Genomic DNA, 12,505 nt, shown 5'->3' with positions numbered 1-12,505 from the left:
AGAAGAAAGGGACAGAGAGGAACGCGAAAAAGATCGCGAGTTAAGAAAAATGCAAGTTGAACTTGAAAGTAAACGTTTGGAGTTGTCTCAAGGAAGTGAAGGGGCTCTGGGACGATCAAATGAGGCAGAATCATACCGCATGAATAGGCTGTTAAAGCCATTTGAGGTCGGGAACAACACAGGCTTGTTCCAAGGAAATTTTGAAAGGACTTGCGAGAAGATGAACTTCGGTCCGAGTACATGGCCACAGCGGTTGCTGTCTATGTTGCCGTGTGAGGCAGCGGAAGTAACCGCCAGACTCAATGCACAGGATACAATGATTATGCAAAAGTTAAGGCTTGTCTTTTGAAAAAGTGCCGCCTTTTAGCCGAAGCTTTTCGGCAGAGGTCTAGAAGCACAGGCAAGAAGGATATCCGGAGTTTGCATATAGCCTAAAGGCCAACCTATAGTCGAGTGGTTGAAAAGCACGGAAGCGTACGAGAGCACAGACATGATTATTGACTGCATGTGCCTAGAGCAGTTTTACAAAAGCATCCCACAATCTTTGAAGTTGTGGGTGCAAGACAGAGGAAATGTAAGCACTGAGGAAAGGGCGGCTGAATTAGCCGAAGAATAGGCAACGCGTAGAAAGCTGAACGCCGAGGATGGAAATTGGGACGGTTGAAATGGACCGCGGAAACCATTTCCGTTCAAAAAGGGTTCGCAGACTAGACGACCGGAGCCTGTAGACGTGCAGGAAACGCCCTCAGAAAAGAGCGAGGAGAAATCACACGGGGAAACCGTACAAAAAGAGCAGAAAAGAAAGTTTGAATCTGTTAAACCGATCTGCTGCTATAAGTGCAACAAACTCAGACATATCGCGGTAAACTGCGGGAAGCCTAGCGTAGTTTTCTCCTACGTGGATGAAAAAGACGAGAATATGGAACTTTTAAGCCCATATCTTCACCACCTGCAAGTTAATGGCAAATCATGCAGGGTGTTAAGAGACAGTGCCACCACAATGGACATTGTCCATCCGTCTTACGTGACGGTAGATGACTTCTCTGGAGAAGTAGCATGGATTAAACAGGTTGTAAAAGTACACAGCGTGTGTCTGTCCATGGCCAAAATCAAAATCAGTGGACCATTCGGGGAGCTCTTGACCGAAGCTGCAGTTTCCAAATTTTGGTCGCGGCAGTACCCTTACATTTTTTTCGGATCGGTCGTATCAGTTACTCCGTGACAAAGGGCTTAAACTGGGAGAGGGCGTAGTACAGGCGTTGACGCAAGGTCAAGCTCGGAAAATCGCGTCGCTTTCGGCTGAAAATGCACAAGCTGCTCCAGCGGAAATAGCAAAAAGGGTAACTCCAGTAACCAAATCCAAGCTAAGCTCGACGGACAAAAACAAAAAAACGGTTGAGGAAAGCCTACCAGCTGACCGGCTCAATGAGAGCGTATCACTAGGGTGTCAAAGTTCACGCCAGCAGGAAGAGCCAGCTGACGCAATCGCAAGCGAGACAGGGTCGTTACTATCACCGGCCTCCAAGAACTTTGATTTGCTCTCACGTGTGGACAGAGAGTCACTGGTAGCCGAGCAAAATAATGATGACAGCTCAGCTAAATTACATCTCGCAGCTAAAGAAGACATTTCTAGGCGCAACGTGACGATACAAGAGAGAGGAGGATTGTTGTATCGGCACTACAGAGACAGAAAGGGCAGGATTCTAGATCAGTTAGTCGTACCTAGTAAGTACAGGGAGGACCTTTTGAGTCTCTGTCATGGAAATGGGTGGTCCGGCCACATAGGCATAAACAAATCAAAGGAAAGATTGCTTATGTAATACTACTGGCCTGGTTGTTTCAAAGATGTAGAAAACTGTGTAAGATAATGCGATGCCTACCAGCGCTCGGGTAAACCAGGAGAGACATGGAAAGCTACACTCAAGGTAGTGCCCTTAATAACGGAACCTTTGAGACGACTTGTGATAGACACGGTAGGACCTCTACCAAAAACAAAGTCCGGTTACAGGTATTTCTTTACCATGCTGTATCCGGCTACAATGTTTCCGGAAGCGATCCCTCTGAAAGAGCTCAGCTCCACCGAAGTAGTAGACTCGTTTTTGACAGTATTTGCACGAGTTAGGTTTCCAGCCGAAATTCAGGCGGATCAAGGGTCAGTATTCACCAGCGCACTGACTTCCACATTCTTACAAAAGTGTGGTGTAAAGTTGATACACAGTTCCATCTATCACCCTCAGTCAAATATGTAGAGAGGTGGCATTCAGTGCTTAAGCAAGTTTTGCGGGCGCTCTCTTACGAACACAAGGACGACTGGGAGAATTGTCTTAAGGTCATCTTGTTTGCTTTGCGAACGGTTCCTCATAAGGCTAGAGGGTTCTCGCCAGCAGAAGTAGTGTATGGTAGGGCACTCCGTTCTCCACTGAGAATGTTAAGAGAGATGTGAAAGGAAAGAGGAGAGAGTCCAACAGCGGTAGAATACGTGCTAAGCCTATAGGAACGGCTAAGTGCAACCCAAGAACTAGTCGAAAAGAACATGAGAGTAACTGAAAAGAACGCCAAATTCTATTACGGCAAGAATGCGAGGCTTCGTATGTGTAACGCCGGAGACCAGGTAATTATCCTCAAACCTTCAAGAAAGAACAAGCTTGAAGTTCACTGGGACGGGCCCGTTAAAGTGTTGCACAACCTTTCAGATACTAACTATGCTCTGAAAATGCCCGGTCGCAGGAAGGAGGTGAGGATATATCACTGCAATTTGATGAAGCCGTATATAGAGTGGAACGGAGTCGTTAACTATACCATCAAAGAGCAGGATGGCGCTAGTACCAAGTTTAAGGAGTATAGGGCGACCTCCAACTCTGAAATCGGCCTAGAAGAAGTAGTAAAACATTCGGTAAGCTCGCACGCTCAAATACCCGAGCAGATAGATGAGCTAAAAGGGGTGTTAGGGGAATATCTCGACAGATTCAGCGATCGGCCAGGTAGAACCGAACTAATAACGCATGAAATAGAGCTGACATCGACAGAACCCGTAAGATCAAAGCCTTACAGGGTGTCTCCAACACAGAGAGAGATTACGAAGGCAGAGATACAGCGCATGCTAGAGTTGGGAGTTATTGAGCCCGCTGAGAGTGACTACACGTCACCGCTAATACTGGTAGAAACCCCTCACAAGGACCCTCGTCCGTGTGTTGACTACAGGAAGTTAAATTCCATCACTAGGGATCAGCTGTACCCGATACCCAACATTGAGGAACGAATTGAAAGAGTTAGCGCTGCTAAATACGTTTCAACTATAGATCTCGTGCGGGACTACTGGCAAGTTCCCCTTTCAGAAAGTGTCAGCCGCTATGCCGCCTTCATCTCACCTGTAGGCACTTTTCGTCCTCTCGCACTCAGCTTCGGGCTGAAGAACGCGCCGTTTAGCTTCTCTAAGTTAATGGATATTATCCTGAAAGACTTGCAGGAGTTCGCCTTGCCGTATCTTGATGATGTAGCAATATTTTCGGAAAGCTGGGAACAGCACGTATCGCACCTAAAACAGGTGTTCTCACGATTGAGGGAAACGATGAAAGCGGAAAAGTGTAGATTTGGCTCTTCGCAGGTTACTTATCTGAGCCATGTTGTCGGCCAGGGCACGAGACGGCCGGTCGAGCTGAAAACAGCCACGATTGGAGAATTTTCACTCCCGCGTACGAAGACAGACAATCGTTCATTTTTGGGACCTGTGGGGTACTATCAACGGTACATTCCGAATTACTAGCAAATAGCAAGTCCTTTAACGGACGCCCGCAGAAAGGGAGCACCGAATAGCGTGAACTGGGATAAGGTACAAAGAGAACGCTTTCCAAAGTTTGAAAACGCTCTTGGTTTCTCGTCCTGTGCTTCGCGCGCCAGACTACACAAAGGAATTCATAGTTCAGTGCGTCGCAAGCGACAGGGGTATGAGCGTGGTACTTAGTCAGGTCGGCGGCGATAATGAGGAACATCCTATCCTCTATGGAATCCGTAAACTAACTGTAAGAGGGGAAGCCTACAGCGCTTCAGAGAAGGAATGCGCTTGTTTGGTTTGAGCAGCCCAGAAGTTGTCGTGTTACTTGTACGGAGCGAGGTTCATTTTCGAGACCGACCACTGTCCTCTGACATGGCTGAATCAAATGTCACACAAAAATGACCGCTTGCTCCGATGGAGCCTCACTCTCCAAGAGCACAACTTCTCCGTTAGATAAAAGAAGGGAAAGTTGCATAGCAATGCGGATGGTTTGAGCAGGCTAATTTGAATTCTGCATTTAGGCATCCCGCCTAAATTTTGGGGTTGTTATTGTTAATTTCGTTAAGCCAAGAAGATCCCGTCTCATTTAGCTGGATTCCCTCCATGATTGCTCAATTTGGCAACACGAAATTCCTTTAAAAAATAATAAATTGGCATAGCGAAATGCATGGATGGTTGGATGAATGCAAAACTTTAAAGGGCTGGAGACATCAAAATTTTCGTTCATGCGTTTGTTGATTCAAACGTTGGGTCATGTTTCATGGAGCACGATACACACAGCGGGATTCATATATATCCGATAAATAATTTAATAATAGCATTATTATACCGAGCGATTTCGGTTTCGGTTTCTGGGCGCCGGGGGATGCTATGACGTCACAGAGGAGGAAACGCAACATGACTTGGTCACGTGGGTCACAAAATATAGTGACGTAAAACGATGCTGCGTCGTCTGCTCGCGCGTACGCGTGCTCTCCCAGCAGAGGTAAACAACTGGCGATTCGAAGTGCATGTCGCGATTATTATAATTATTGCGAAGAGCGACAACAACGGTAAAAAAATATTGCGGCTTGTGATAGTCGGTGATTCATTCAGAAGCGCCGTAAGCTTTAGCTTTGAAGTGAACCGGAAAAGGCCTAGCGACGGTATCGGCGGCGCCCAACGATCAGAGGCGGTGAGGCTGCCGTCCGTGCCAGAGTGACCACTCCTCGTTCGCTGATTGGCCCCTTCGCCGTACGGCTGCCGCACAAGTGGGTCCCGGGCCCGTCCTCTCTACGGCAAGGAAATCTCGCCGTTCGCGAGCAAAACCGCCGTGGCACGGGGGCCCGCGAGCGGCAAACGGCGTGCGGCGAGTCTCCGTGCCGGTAACGTGAACGGGCCCTCACATTGAGAAAGGCCAAGCGAACCCGAGACCGCTGCGAGCTGCCGAACTATGCGACTATGCGAGGAGAGAAGCGGACGAGACGAACGCCGCATGTCCTGGTCCCTTTCGGAGTCGGCCGGCCAGTGTTACACGCAGTTTGCCGTTCGCGAGCCGCCGTGCGGCGTTCGTGTTGTGCACTTCTCTTGTGTCCGTGTCTGCACGTCTTACCCCTTCTTTGCATTAAGAAAGGATTTCTGTATGCCTGTAGCTCGGTCATAGTGGAGGCTATGCTCGGTCGCTCGGCTCAGCAGGCTCCGTAATCGGCATTTCATCGCTACTCATCATATGTCACGTATTTGTGCTGGCGTGCTATGACGTCAATATTTTCGTTCCTCCTCTGTGACGTCATAACTGCCGCGTTAGCGATGGGTCTCGACCACGAGAAGGAGTTTTTAATTACTTTTTGGAGCTGAAATAAAATTATTTTGAAATGTTTGCAGCGTCCAATACCTCGTTCGGGGTGTCCTTGCATACGGAAGCAGCCTACAACATGCTTTTTATAGCCTCATAATTTGGTGTCCCAACCCCTTTAATAAGGTCCTGAGGTACGCGATGCAGCATTTTTTGTTTCGCCACTTACGTCTTCTTTGAAGCCTAGCGGGTCTAAAGTGAGTGCAGCTCAGAGCCATGTTGTGGGGTTCGTTTTGCAATTGCCTGTCCTCGTTGGATGTTTTGGGGCGGTGACGTCATTACACAAGTGGTCGCTGCAAGCCAAGGCATCACCTCCTTGCCAGCAGCCGTTCTCTTCCTGCCCAGCGGTTGTCAGCGCTGGACAGTCGAGATTTTGCGGTCTATGGAGGAGCTGTTAGGAACGGCCTGCAGAGGTGCCAACATGCAAAGTTTTCCCAGCCAGCTGCAGCAGCGGGGTTGGCGTTTTCTAGGAACCGACCGCCAGTCTCCAGCCGAACGGCGCCACTAGGTCTACTATGGAGACTTGCTTTGAAAGGACGACAAGGCGTCATTCCGCAGCCTCCTGGCGTCACGATGTCTGCTGCGGCGACTGACTGTGTGAGGAGGACAATACGGCGAGTCAGCAACTCTTCATCGCCGGAATGCCGGGACGAGGTCGGCGAACCAGGCTTTGTTAGTGAACTCGCCATCACCGACCTGGTCTGTCGGGAGCGGGGGAGTTCCCGAGGGAAATTAATTGGCGGCACCGTCCCACGCGCCTTTCAAGACGCAAGACAATGGAGAACCAGGGCGGCCACTCTGCGGGGGTCAGCGCGGGGATTAAGAGGCGCATCGTTAGGGCAAGACCCAGTTCTGCGAAGACCGTCTCGTCTCGGTGGGGGCAGTGAAACCTGTGCGGAAGTGTGTGTGTAAGCCCTCCCCCTCAAAGGCGGCTCGGCTACGATGGCTCTGGTCGAGCATTTTCCCTCTCCTAGGGATCTAGGGAGGACAGAGTGTATTTAAGGAGCTGTTGCGCGGCTCCTCAGTGTGCTTTCTCTCGCAGTCATGCTAGACTGATGAAATACAACGTCCTTATGTAGATACTGTAAATAAACCCATATTCTTCGTTCTCGATGAGAACAAGTCTCTCACATCAACAACGTCCTCAGCGTGGATGAGCTGGACGACGGCATGGGTCAGCTGCCATCTAATTCATGCTCGACTCCAAACTTTACAAGCTACGCTGTTCTTGTAGCTACCATGAAAGAGCGATTCCACTTTGGTCAAAGTGATGAATAAATTAACAAATATCTAACTAATTAACCCACAAGCCCAGGAACGCGTGCTACAATGTTATGAAGCACTAAATTACAGACAGGCCAGCGAAAATACAAAACGTCACAAGCGTCAGCTTGGAAAATATTCTCACGTAGTGGTGACGGTGAGTACAAAATTGTGAATGACGAAACTAACGTTTTGGTGAACTTGTGCCCACAAAAGCAAGTTACTCTCAAAGCACAGCGATAGCGCTTAGCACGGTCGGCGATCGTCGAAATCTGATCTACTGGTCAAGCGCGTCGGCTTTTATACATGAGCCATCGAAGGTTCCAGAGTAATCACTGGTGCCCGCGTGAGAAAATACTACGTAGTGCGTGTCGCGGGCATACAACCAGATTACAGAAGTTTTGGCGAGAACAGACAACGGAAAGAACCATCGATAACATTCGAGAAACTTCCTATACATGCAGGCGCGTCCCCCACTGAGCGGTAACATTTGTTAGGCGATGAAAACCGGTCACTCGAAAAAGATAAACAAATACACGGGTCAGTGCTCCCCTCTTATGTCCCGATGCTACGGACATAACAGGAGAACGAAAAAAAAACAAAAGGGTACTTATTAAACAAAACAACGAAGGAACAATGTTATAGGGGTCTTAGGGTCTCACAGGAGTACCGACCACCGCGGGTTCGAGCTTAGCGAGCCACAGGGCCTCTAGCGCCGCTGCGCGCGCAAGCTCAGGCCACAAGGGGCTACCGAGCGACGCACGCAAAAACACAGTATTGCCCTATGTAGACGGAAACCGTTTATTGTATCCAACGGCACCCGATTCTGAACAAACGCCCGGTCCCGGGACGGCGGGGAACCAAAGGGGTCCCACACCAAGGGCGGAAAATACAGTTAGGGGCGCCTGTAGCACGTCGCTGCGAGAGCACAGGCTCAAGCTGGGACACGCCGCTAGGAATAGTCCCGGCGGCTATGCTACTTGCTCTCGCGATAACCGATGGGCCATCTCGCGAGAGCTCTGGCAATCTCCTTCGGCTTGGGCATCCGATGAGTGCCGCTCGGCTTGGTACGACCTCGCGCGAGCACTAGGCACCCGTTCTTCGGCTTAGCGTCGGGATAGGAACAACACGAGGTACGCGCTCCCCACACGGGAAAAGGCACCGTGCGTGAGCTCAGTCCCAGTCACAAAGGTGTCGGCGGACGAGAGGAAGCATGTACGTACCGGGCGCCGTCCCAAGGAGCCGCTACCGTTACGGCAGTAGCCACCAGGGGCCGCTTCGTGACGTCACTAGCTCCGCCCTCACCGCGAATCACCGCGAGTGGAGCGCCACCGCTAACAACTGGTTCGGAGTGAGGACGATGTGGCTTAAGGATTGCAGAACATGGGTGAAATGCGCCCGCGCAATGGCGCGTCGAATTCTCCAAATCCCCACAAAGTCCAAAGTAATACTGTCCAAAAAAAAGAAAGTCCAAAGTTCAGCTATGCAAAGTCCCAAAGTTCGTTAGCGCTGGTAGAACGGGTTAAGTAGGGAAGCTGAAGAGTCTGTCGAATTCAATAAGACGCTCATATACGGGTGCGGAAACCTTATAAACCATGCACGTAAAATTTTGGGCGGGATTTTTCACTTAGGAACGACGTAATCGCCGGTTAAAATTGCACTGTCGCTCCGCCCCCCCGTCGAGCGCCGCGCGCTGCTGCTGACGCTGACGATGCGAGCAGAGACCGCAAACCGCGGCATAGTGTACGTCAGCACTGGTGTTCCGCTCCTTCACAGTCTCTGCGACCGTGCCTGACCGCGCTTGTTTCTGCGTGCGTGCCGTCATAATCTGCCTCGCTCGATTCCTTTCTTTGTGTGTGTGTAGAGTGGTAGTTAACGTGCGCAGGATCAATTGAAGTTGTTGGCCGATCATGCCGGCGTTCTGTTCGGCCTACGGTTGCACGAACACCAGCGGCCGCGACGATGTTCCATTAATCCCCGCAAGACAAGAAGCTTGCAGCTAAGTGGGAGGCTGCTGTGAGTCGAAAGAATTTCAAGCGCTCAAGAACAAAAGTGCTGTGTTCTTACCACTTCCGTGACGACAATTACTACCAGAGTTTATCAATAAGGCGTGAATGACTGAGAGTACGACTTTCTGCTAGCAGGCTTTCTAAACGCAGCGCGATAAGGTCGGGGCAACGAACGCACCAAGGCGGGACGGGCGCGGGCGGACGGTTGGTAACCGGTCTTAGGAGACCTTATGAATACACGAACTCGTCCAAACCTGGATGTTGATTTATTGCTAGCTCCTTCGTGTTAGCACGCTGAACGGAAGGTACATGTTCGTCTCCCACCCTTGACGCAGGTTTGGTCGCAAACCGCCGTTAATTTTCTATTCGCACGTGTTTTATGGAACAGCCAACATGCAGCTACCATAACGCAGTGCAAATGTAAAGTTTTCATGTGTTTGAAAGCCGGCGCACGCCAGGACGCTGCGCTCCCCCTCGCGCATAGAGAGAAAGCGGCTGTCTCACGTAGCCGACGGAATTCGCCGCCTTTATACCGCTCCGGTTACGATTAGCGTGCGGATCGCGCGCTGATGAAGGTCACTACACGTGCTACAAGAGCCGTAAAACTTTTCCCGCATGTAAACCGTCTGTGTAGATTGCCGACAGCTTTGGGGCAGCGCACAAATGCCGACGATCGCATCCATCCTTACGTTCCACGAGGAGGCATGCAGGAACATAACAGTACAGTTGTTTGCCCGGAAACGAACTCACTGCATCGCTGAATACAGCTTTGCAAAAAACATACTCACCAAAGAACATTTCTAACACGAGGAGATGCTAACACTTCACTTTCGTTCGCGTCGAAAGTACCTTGAAGATCGCGACCTCTTGGCTCCTACACTGTATGGATTTCGCCGTGGGCTATCAACACAGGATGTGCTAGCCCGCCTAAAACAGGACGTCCTCGACTCTAATTCGGTGCACCCACGAGCCGTTGTCGCAGTGGATATACGCAAGGCATTTGATTCCGTCCCACACAACACTATCATGATCAAAGCACGTGCCCTGGGCATCAGAGGGAAGATGTATAACTTCATAGCAGGTTTCCTTGAAGAGCGAAGCTACCAAGTCGAAGTTGGTCACGACGCCAGTGCCATATGACCAACCACGTAAGCGTCCCCTAGGGTTCGGTTATTTCACCGACGCTATTTAATATAGCTATGCACCAGCTACCTAAGCGCCTTGCCGACGTACCGGGCCTGAAACACGCGGTGTACGCCGATGACGTCACCGTTTGGACGCATCAAGGGTGCATCGGGGAGCAGGAGGACGTCTTACAACGAGCTCTCGACATAATTCACGCCTATGCCACGGAAACAGGTTTACACACTGCCCCAAACAAAACAGAGTTTGTCGTCATTCATGGTGGCAGGTCTACCTTTGGAAAGCAGGAAGAAAAGCAGTCTTTTAAACTGTACGTCGGTGACCAACCCATCACACGGAAATCTACTATCCGAATACTCGATATGCACCTAGACGAGAACTGCACAGCGAACACTTGGTTCCAATGCGTTACGAAGACCATCAAACAAATCCTGCACGCTTTACGCAGAATCTCTGCCCGCACCCGTGGAGTAATCGAACGTGAAATGCGGCAGTTCGCTCAAGCTTTTCTTGTCTCCCGTATCATGTACGGGCTGCCGATAGTAGGTACACATGCCAAGGAATATTCGCACTGCCTTCTTGTTGATGGGCTGCGGGAACTTTGCGAGGGCAGCTGTCTTCTGCGGGTCGGGGCGGACTCCAGGTCTGCTGATGACGTGGCAAAGGAACAGAAGTTCATCGTAAGCGAAGCTGCACTTTCCCAGCTTCAGACTGAGCCCTGATGACTTGATGGCCTCTAGTACTATTTCAAGCCGCCTAAGGTGATCGTCGAAATTTTCGGCGAAGGCAATAACGTCATCTAAGTAAACAAGACAAGACTGCCACTTTAATCCAGCTAACACCATGTCCATCATGCACTGGAACGTTGCAGGCGCCAAGCACAGTCCGAATGGCATGACCTTGAACTCGTAGAGGCTGTCTGGCGTGATGAAGGCGGTCTTTTCGCGATCTCTCGCGTCGACTTCTATTTGCCAGTAGTCATACTTGAGGTCCATCGGCGAGAAGTATTTAGTGCTGCAGAGCCGATCTAATGCGTCGTCTACGCGTGGAAGGGGGTATACGTCCTTCTTCATGATCTTCTTCAGTAGACGATAATCCGCGCAGAAACATAGGGTTCCGTCTGTTTTCTTCACCAAGACTACAGAAGATGCCCACGGGCTTTTTGACGGCTGGATGTTGTCGCCGCGCAGCATTTCGCAGCATTTCGAACGTGAAGCCTTATAGCTTCACGTTCTCGCGTCGAAACCCGGTATGGGCTCTGGCGGAGTGGTCGAGCGCACTCTTCAGTTATTATGCGATGCTTTGCAACTGGTGTTTGTCGAATCCTCGATGCCGTCGAAAAGCAGTCATTGTATCGCCAGAGAAGAATTCTGAGCTGTTCCTGCTTATCTCGGATAGATTTGGATTTACGTCGAAGTCTAGTTCGGAAGCTATGGTCGTCGTGGTAGATGCTGCACAATTCGAGAGGACAAACGCATTGCTGGTTTCCACAATTTCCTCGATGTATGCGATTGTCGTGCCCATGTTGTTCTTTAACTCCTGGCTCAAGTTGGTCAGCATCACTTTCGCTTTTCGTCCGCGCAGTTGAACGAACCATCTTGCAACGCAAATTTTACGGTCGAGCAGTAGACGTCAGTCGCCCTCGATGGCGCCTTCTACGTCTGCTAGTGTTTCGCTGCCGGCGGAAATGACTGCTGGAGCAAGGCGGAATGCTGACGTGTTTCTCAAGTACACTCAAGGCACGCTGACTGGAAGGCCTCTCCGTCGGTATCGCTTGGTCTGTGGACAGCGTTATCGACTTCGACCTCAGTTCGATGATGGCGCCGGGTTGGTTCAGGAAGTCCATGCCGAGAATTACGTCTCGCGAGCACTGTTGGATTACAAAGAGCGTTGCCGGGTAGGTCCGGTCATGAACTGCAATTCTTGCTGAGCAGATTCCCGTCGACGTTATGAGGTGTCCTCCAGCTGTCCGAATTTGACGGCCTTCCCATGCACTCTTGACTTTCTTCAACTTGGCGGCGAACAATCCCCTGATGACGGAGTAATCGACTCCTGTGTCCACTAAGGCGGTGACTGCGTGGCCATCGAGAAGCACGTCGAGGTCGGTCATTCTTTGTTTTGCGTTGCAGTTGGGTCTTAGCGTCGGATCACGGCAGCGTCGCGTTGACGTGTGGCTGGTACGTCGCGTCGTCAGGTCTTTAGTCGGTACAATCTTTGCTTCCAGGCTTCGTCGGGATGACAGCGTGTCGTTGTGATGTCGTCGAGATAATCTCTTCAGCGATATCACGAGGGCGTTCACCTTCCTAAGTGCATGGGGCGGTGACGGCGAACCCTCGCAGTCCCATCTCAGGATAAGAACATCGGCGGTAGATGTGGCCGGCTTCTCCGCAATGGTAGCAGAGCGTACGGTGATCGGGTCCTCGCGAAACGTCAGTCTTCCTTGCAATGCTGCGCGGGACGATGGGGTGGCGTGCTGGCGGCGGA

The 12,505-nt window shown here is 50.7% G+C and overlaps 1 pseudogene; it reads left to right on the top strand.

The window, feature by feature from the left end:
- The first annotated feature begins 857 nt into the window (after window positions 1–857).
- LOC140218434 (uncharacterized) overlaps window positions 858–12,505 on the top strand; it is a 15,115-nt pseudogene continuing 3,467 nt past the window's right edge.

This window comes from Dermacentor andersoni, chromosome 5 (genome assembly GCF_023375885.2).
Source record: "Dermacentor andersoni chromosome 5, qqDerAnde1_hic_scaffold, whole genome shotgun sequence".
NCBI lineage: Eukaryota > Metazoa > Arthropoda > Arachnida > Ixodida > Ixodidae > Dermacentor > Dermacentor andersoni.
The sequence above is the reverse complement of the archived record's forward strand: the minus strand, read 5'-3'. Positions and strand labels throughout refer to the sequence as shown.